Source organism: Bidens hawaiensis, unplaced genomic scaffold (genome assembly GCF_021521415.1).
Source record: "Bidens hawaiensis isolate Kalapana, Puna unplaced genomic scaffold, B.hawaiensis_p1.1 tig00012634_1, whole genome shotgun sequence".
NCBI classification, from domain to species: Eukaryota; Viridiplantae; Streptophyta; class Magnoliopsida; order Asterales; family Asteraceae; genus Bidens; species Bidens hawaiensis.
Genome location: NW_027492040.1, coordinates 527,526 through 536,196, shown reverse-complemented (window position 1 = coordinate 536,196; position 8,671 = coordinate 527,526).

Here is an 8,671-nt window from a genome sequence, read left to right as displayed (position 1 = left end):
CATACATAATCCTACGTTTTAAAGAGCCTTTCACCCTATAACCTCACAGATATTATAAGGGTCTGGTCCCTAACATCACAGATATTATAAGGGTCTGGTCCCTAACATCACAGATATTATAAGGGTCTGGTCCCTAACATCGCAGATATTATAAGGGTCTGGTCCCTAACATCACAGATATTATAAGGGTCTGGTCCCTAGTTCTCGAATATTAGTAGGGTTCGATTCCCTCTTCGTTACCATACAACCATACATCATACCTCGAGTATTATTAGGGCTCGGTACCCTTTTCGTAACCATACAACCATACAACCGTCTTTTCCTTCTTTTATTAACTTTATTACATTCATACACATAAGCATACATATCATACTTACCTTATACATAGCGTTACAACCTGACGGTACGTGCAATATCCGAAGATCGTTCACGTACCATCAAGCAATCATTCATACATATCACATATATCACATATGGCATACACTTATCACTTAGGATAAATGTATTAACAACACATAGAGTATGCACACAGCCCCGAAAACATAACAAGGAATGGGGCTAGAAACTCACCTGAACACGGTTACGTTCACCTTTAATCGTAATCCCTTTCTTCAGTTGTGCACGGCTGACTGTATAACAAGTATACGCATCAATTAACTATCAGTTCTCATATTGCATTTCTATCTTTATATGACCCACAACGAACGGGGTCCGGGGGTAGCTCCCCTGGCAGCGGGGTCTAGGGGCGGCAGCCCCTAGCAGGGTCCAAGGGGCAGAGCCCCTGGCTGGGGTCGAGCTGCCAGGTCAGCTTGGAAAAATTTTATTTCCATTAACTGTCTTAACACATTTTTCATTAGGTTTTTAATTTATTTCCTAATCGAACTTGACGTTAAGCGAAGTTAAACCTTAGGCGAACTAAGCTTGAAGCGAAGTTAAACCTTAAGCGAACTTAGCTTTAGGCGAAGTTATCATTAAGGCGAACTTGGCCGTAAGCGAAGTTATCAATTAGGCGAACTTGGCCTCAAGCGAAGTTACCAGTTAGGCGAACTTGGCCGTAAGCGAAGTTATCAATTAGGCAAACTTGGCCTAAGGCGAAGTTATCGCTTTGAAGGCGAAGTTATCGCTTTGAAGGCGAAGTTATCGCTTTAAAGGCGAAGTTGCCCAGTTCAGCCGCTGTTTGGTTTCTATCAAGCATTTTTGGCGATTTTAACACCCTTGTTATGGTTCGACATCACCCACTACGCTCCCCAACCGTTTTTGGTCATATAAACACTATAAAGCTTGGATCTTTAAACTTCAAAGATCAAGAATCATACCTTTTCGTGCTTGTTTGGATCTCGTTTAACTTGTTCAATCACAACTAATCGCTCACTCTCTCTCGGATCACGCTCGTTCCTCTCCCTCGGCCGCCGGCGGTGTGAGTGGTGTGGGTGTGTTTTGGAGTGTTAGAGAATAAGATGGAATGAGTGATGTTTTAGGGTTTAGGGGATATTTATATCCCTTAAGCCCATGGACGTAAGGCCCATTCTCATTTAACCCATCTCAATTAATCTAAGTCCATGATCCGCTCCTTACTCGATATTAAATAATCAATAACGCGAAATCACTAAACATAACTTTCTTTATTCAACCTTAAAATTTTTAGATGTTACAATTTAAAAAAAATAACTGAAAAAGAAGCCTAAGGACTAATGTTGATAACGTAACAACCTTGAAAAAAAATAAACCAAGGCAGTGGACAAGAGCCTTAGCCACCAAACCCCATAATCTTTAATTTTTAACTATACATATAAGGCTAAAGAAAAAAAAAAGAAAAAAAACAAAAGTATTTTATTTTGAATTGGGTACCAACCTTCAAATGACAGGAATGATCATGGTTATTTAGGTCATGTAACTAGTGAGATGGTTAGGGACGGGTTGGTGTTCCACTTGTCTCACCGGTGACATGACATGCTACATAAAATTAGTTAATGAACCCCTTCACCCATACCCAATGGCCCAAGTAATTAAAAATTGTTTTTTTGATAAGTATTATAATTCATGACGTATGTTATGGATCTATACATATTTCTATATTTATCATGGACAATTGTCATTGTGTTTTATTATTAGTATTTAAAAATTACATAGAATGTGTACGCGTTAAACTTATGATATTCATATTTAAAACATATTAATACGAGTAATAATATGTTATTCAGTAACATCATTAAGTTATTCAGCAATGTAGGTCCTTGACTAGGATTGACAACAGAGGTATCATTAATACTAAGGCTGTGTGTAGTGGAGGGGCTACAAATTGGGACGAATTACGACACGTGTCGTCCGGTTAGCAAATGGTAGATTTTTATTTTTGGGGTGTAATGGCGTTGTAACCCCTCACTGCCACGTCACCATTTTTTATTATTTTCGTTTTGTAATTAAACAAAACAAATAAAAACCCAATAAATTAAATAATTATACAAAAATACATTAAAATTAAAAAATAAATACAAAAAAAATACATAACAAAAAGGCTTAACTTGAATGAACTTTTGATGTATCACTTATGTCAAAAGGTGATGAGTTACATTTACCATATCATTCAAGTCTAACTGCAAATTTTTGTTAGTTTTTGCCTAACATGATATAAATGTCTCTCTTCTGCCCAAAGGTGATGCGCTGCATTTTTATCTGTAACATCCTGAATTTTCTAAAAAGTTTTTAATTCACTCTAATATTTAGAACTTTGTTTATGAGTGAATCCAACACTAAAGTAGGGCACCGAGAACGGGGTCTTACATTTATCGATTACGATGATGATGATGACGACGCCAAGTCCATCAAAGCGATACGTCTTAAAACATAATTTATTTTACTTTGCATTTTTCTAATTATTGTAATATGTAGACTATTAAGTATATAAAAAGAATGTATTTAAAAGGCACTGCCTAGCGTTCCTAGTTAGTAACACGTCTTTATTTACTTTATGTGATAATGTAAATGGCATGTTGGTAATTCTAAGAAAACATACTAGAAGCAAATCAATGGAACTCAGTTAAACTAGAGCATAAGTGTGGAATCCAATAGACAAATGAAAAGTGATAAAATGAAAGTAGAATAAAGCGAATTTTCCGCAAAAGGCAATAAAGAATGTGATTTAAAGACTTGAAACTCTGCATCCAAATCTGTTTTAAGGTAAATAACGCTCATCATCATCTTTTAAAACGCAACCACCAGAAAATCATTCACTCAGTTTTCCAAGAGAATCATTTTCAATAATATGGTTTAAACCACATGTAGTGTTTAAAGTTTAATTTAATGCTCAAAACAAAAAAAAATTAGGACTTAATAAACTTATACACAAATATAAAAAAATAAATAAATAAAACAAAATAACTAATTTTTCATATGATGTTTTAGGTACTTGTTTTAGAAAACATTTATATGGTTCTTTTTCCATTTTAAAAAAAATAACTGAAAAAGAAGTCTAAGGACTAATGTTGATAATGTAACAACCTTGAAAAAAAATAAACCAAGGCAGTGGACAAGAGCCGTAGCCACCAAACCCCATAATCTTTAATTGTTAACTATACATATAAGGCTATAGAAAAAAAAACAAAAGTATTTTATTATAAATTGGGTACCAACCTTCAAATAACAGGAATGATCATGGTCATTTAGGTCATGTGACTAGTGAAATGGTTAGGGACGGGTTGGTGTTCCACTTGTCTCACCGGTGACATGACATGCTACATAGAATTAGTTAGTGAACCCCTTCACCCATACCCAATGGCCCAAGTACTTAAAAATTGTTTTTTTTATAAGTATTATAATTCATGACGTATTTTATGGATCTATACTTATTTCTATATTTATCATGGACAATTGTCATTGTGTTTTATTATTAATATTTAAAGATTACTTAGAATGTATACGCGTTAAACGTATGATATTCATATTTAAAACATATTAATATGAGTAATAATTTGTTATTCAGTAACATCATTAAGTTATTCAGCAATGTAGGTCCTTGACTGGGATTGACAACAGAGGTATCATAAATTCTAAGGCTATGTGTAGTGGAGGGGCTACAAATTGGGACAAATTACGACACGTGTCGTCCAGTTAGCAAATGGTAGATTTTTATTTTTGGGGTGTAATGGCGTTGTAGCCCCTCACTGCCACGTCACCATTTTTTATTATTTTCATTTTATATTTAAGCAAAACAAATAAAAACCCAATAAATTAAATAATTATACAAAAATACATTAAAATTAAAAAATAAATACAAAAAAATAGGTAACAAAAAGGCTTAACTTGAATGAACTTTTGATGTATCACTTATGTCAAAAGGTGATGAGTTACATTTACCATATCATTCAGGTCTAACTGCAAATTTTTGTTAGTTTATGCCTAACATGATATAAATGTCTCTCTTCTGCCCAAAGGTGATGCGTTGTATTTTTATCTGTAACATCCTGAATTTTGTAAAAAGTTTTTAATTCACTCTAATATTTAGAACTTTGTTTATGAGTAAATCCAACACTAAAGTAGGGCACCGAGAACGGGGTCTTACGTTTATCGATTACGATGATGATGATGACGGCAAGTCCATCAAAGCGATACGTCTTAAAACTTAATTTATTTTGATTTGCATTTTTCTAATTATTGTAATATGTAGACTATTAAGTATATCAAAAGAATGTATTTAAAAGCACTGCCTAGCGTTCCTAGTTAGTAACACGTCTTTATGTACTTTATGTGATAATGTAAACGGCATGTTGGTAATTCTAAGAAAACAAACTTGAAGCAAATCAATGGAACTCAGTTGAACTAGAGCATAAGTGTGGAATCCAATAGACAAATGAAAAGCGATAAAATGAAAGTAGAATAAAGCGAATTTTCCGCGAAAGTCAATAAAGAATGTGATTTTAAAGACTTGAAACTCTGCATCCAAATCTGTTTTAAGGTAAATAACGCTCATCATCATCTTTTAACACGCAACCACCGGTAAATCATACACTCAGTTTTCCAAGAGAATCATTTTCATTAATATGGTTGTCACATGGAGTGTTTAAAGTCTAATTTAATGCTCAAAACTAAAAAAATTAGGACTTAATAAACTTATACACAAATATAGAAAAATAAATAAATAAAACAAAATAACTAATTTTTCATATGATGTTTTAGATACTTGTTTTATAAAACATTTATATGGTTCTTTTTCCATTTTAAAAAAAATAACTGAAAAAGAAGTCTAAGGACTAATGTTGATAATGTAACAACCTTGAAAAAAAAAATAAACCAAGGCAGTGGACAAGAGCCTTAGCCACCAAACCCCATAATCTTTAATTGTTAACTATACATATAAGGCTAAAGAAAAAAAAACAAAAGTATTTTATTTTAAATTGGATACCAACCTTCAAATAACAGGAATGATCATGGTCATTTAGGTCATGTGACTAGTGAAATGGTTAGGGACGGGTTGGTGTTCCACTTGTCTCACCGGTGACATGACATGCTACATAAAATTAGTTAGTGAACCCCTTCACCCATACCCAATGGCCCAAGTAATTAAAAATTGTTTTTTTTATAAGTATTATAATTCATGACGTATGTTATGGATCTATACTTATTTCTATATTTATCATGGACAATTGTCATTGTGTTTTATTATTAATATTTAAAGATTACTTAGAATGTATACGCGTTAAACTTATGATATTCATATTTAAAACTTATTAATATGAGTAATAATATGTTATTCAGTAACATCATTAAGTTATTCAGCAATGTAGGTCCTTGACTGGGATTGACAACAGAGGTATCATAAATTCTAAGGCTATGTGTAGTGGAGGGGCTACAAATTGGGACGAATTACGACACGTGTCGTCTAGTTAGCAAATGGTAGATTTTTAATTTTGGGGTGTAATGGCGTTGTAGCCCCTCACTGCCACGTCACCATTTTTTATTATTTTCATTTTATAATTAAACAAAACAAATAAAAACCCAATAAATTAAATAATTATACAAAAATACATTAAAATTAAAAAATAAATACAAAAAAATACGTAACAGAAAGGCTTAACTTGAATGAACTTTTGATGTATCACTTATGTCAAAAGGTGATGAGTTACATTTACCATATCATTCAAGTCTAACTGCAAATTTTTGTTAGTTTATGCCTAACATGATATAAATGTCTCTCTTCTGCCCAAAGGTGATGCGTTGCATTTTTATCTGTAACATCCTGAATTTTCTAAAAAGTATTTAATTCACTCTAATATTTAGAACTTTGTTTATGAGTAAATCCAACACTAAAGTAGGGCACTGAGAACGGGGTCTTACGTTTATCGATTACGATGATGATGACGGCAAGTCCATCAAAGCGATATGTCTTAAAACATAATTTATTTTGATTTCATTTTTCTAATTATTGTAATATGTAGACTATTAAGTATATCAAAAGAATGTATTTAAAAGCACTGCCTAGCGTTCCTAGTTAGTAACACGTCTTTATGTACTTTATGTGATAATGTAAATGGCATGTTGGTAATTCTAAGAAAACAAACTTGAAGCAAATCAATGGAACTCAGTTGAACTAGAGCATAAGTGTGGAATCCAATAGACAAATGAAAAGCGATAAAATGAAAGTAGAATAAAGCGAATTTTCCGCGAAAGGCAATAAAGAATGTGATTTTAAAGACTTGAAACTCTGCATCCAAATCTGTTTTAAGGTAAATAACGCTCATCATCATCTTTTAACACGCAACCACCGGTAAATCATACACTCAGTTTTCCTAGAGAATCATTTTCAATAATATGGTTGTCACATGGAGTGTTTAAAGTCTAATTTAATGCTCAAAACTAAAAAAATTAGGACTTAATAAACTTATACACAAATATAGAAAAATAAATAAAAAAACAAAATAACTAATTTTTCATATGATGTTTTAGACACTTGTTTTAAAAACATTTATATGGTTCTTTTTCCATTTTAAAAAAATATAACTGAAAAAGAAGTCTAAGGACTAATGTTGATAATGTAACAACCTTGAAAAAAAAATAAACCAAGGCAGTGGACATGAGCCTTAGCCACCAAACCCCATAATCTTTAATTGTTAACTATACATATAAGGCTATAAAAAAAACAAAAGTATTTTATTTTAAATTGGGTACCAACCTTCAAATGGAAGGAATGATCATGGTCATTTAGGTCATGTGACTAGTGAGATGGTTAGGGACGGGTTGGTGTTCCACTTGTCTCACCGGTGACATGACATGCTACATAGAATTAGTTATTGAGCCCCTTCACCCATACCCAATGGCCCAAGTAATTAAAAATTGTTTTTTGATAAGTATTATAATTCATGACGTATGTTATGGATCTATACATATTTCTATATTTATCATGGACAATTGTCATTGTGTTTTATTATTAGTATTTAAAAATTACTTAGAATGTATACGCGTTAAACTTATGATATTCATATTTAAAACATATTTATACGAGTAATAATATGTTATTCAGTAACATCATTAAGTTATTCAGCAATGTAGGTCCTTGACAGGGATTGATAACAAAGGTATCAAAAATTCTAAGGCTATGTGTAGTGAAGGGCTACAAATTTGGACGAATTACGACACGTGTCGTCCAGTTAGCAAATGGTAGATTTTTATTTTTGAGGTGTAATGGTGTTGTAGCCCCTCACTGCCACATCACCATTTTTTTATTATTTTCGTTTTATAATTAAACAAAACAAATAAAAACCCAGTAAATTAAATAATTATACAAAAATACATTAAAATTAAACAATAAATACAAAAAAATACATAACAAAAAGGCTTAACTTGAATGAACTTTTGATGTATCACTTATGTCAAAAGGTGATGAGTTATATTTACCATATCATTCAAGTCTAACTGCAAATTTTTGTTAGTTTTTGCCTAACATGATATAAATGTCTCTCTTCTGCCCAAAGGTGATGCGTTGCATTTTTATCTGTAACATCCTGAATTTTCTAAAAAGTTTTTAATTCATTCTAATATTTAGAACTTTGTTTATGAGTAAATCCAACACTAAAGTAGGACAACCAGAACGGGGTCTTACATTTATCGATTACAATGATGATGACGACGGCAAGTCCATCAAAGCGATACCTCTTAAAAATTAATTTATTTTGCTTTGCATTTTTCTAATTATTGTAATATGTAGACTATTAAGTATATAAAAAGAATGTATTTAAAAGGCACTGCCTAGCGTTCCTAGTTAGTAACACGTCTTTATGTACTTTATGTGATAATGTAAATGGCATGTTGGTAATTCTAAGAAAACAAACTAGAAGCAAATCAATGGAACTCAGTTGAACTAGAGCATAAGTGTGGAATCCAATAGACAAATGAAAAGTGATAAAATGAAAGTAGAATAAAGCGAATTTTCCGCGAAAGGCAATAAAGAATGTGATTTTAAAGACTTGAAACTCTGCATCCAAATCTGTTTTAAGGTAAATAACGCTCATCATCATCTTTTAACACGCAACCACCAGAAAATCATTCACTCAGTTTTCCAAGAGAATCACTTTCAATAATATGGTTGTCACATGGAGTGTTTAAAATCTAATTTAAAGCTCAAAACTAAAAAAATTAGGACTTAATAAACTTATACACAAATATAGAAAAATAAATAAAT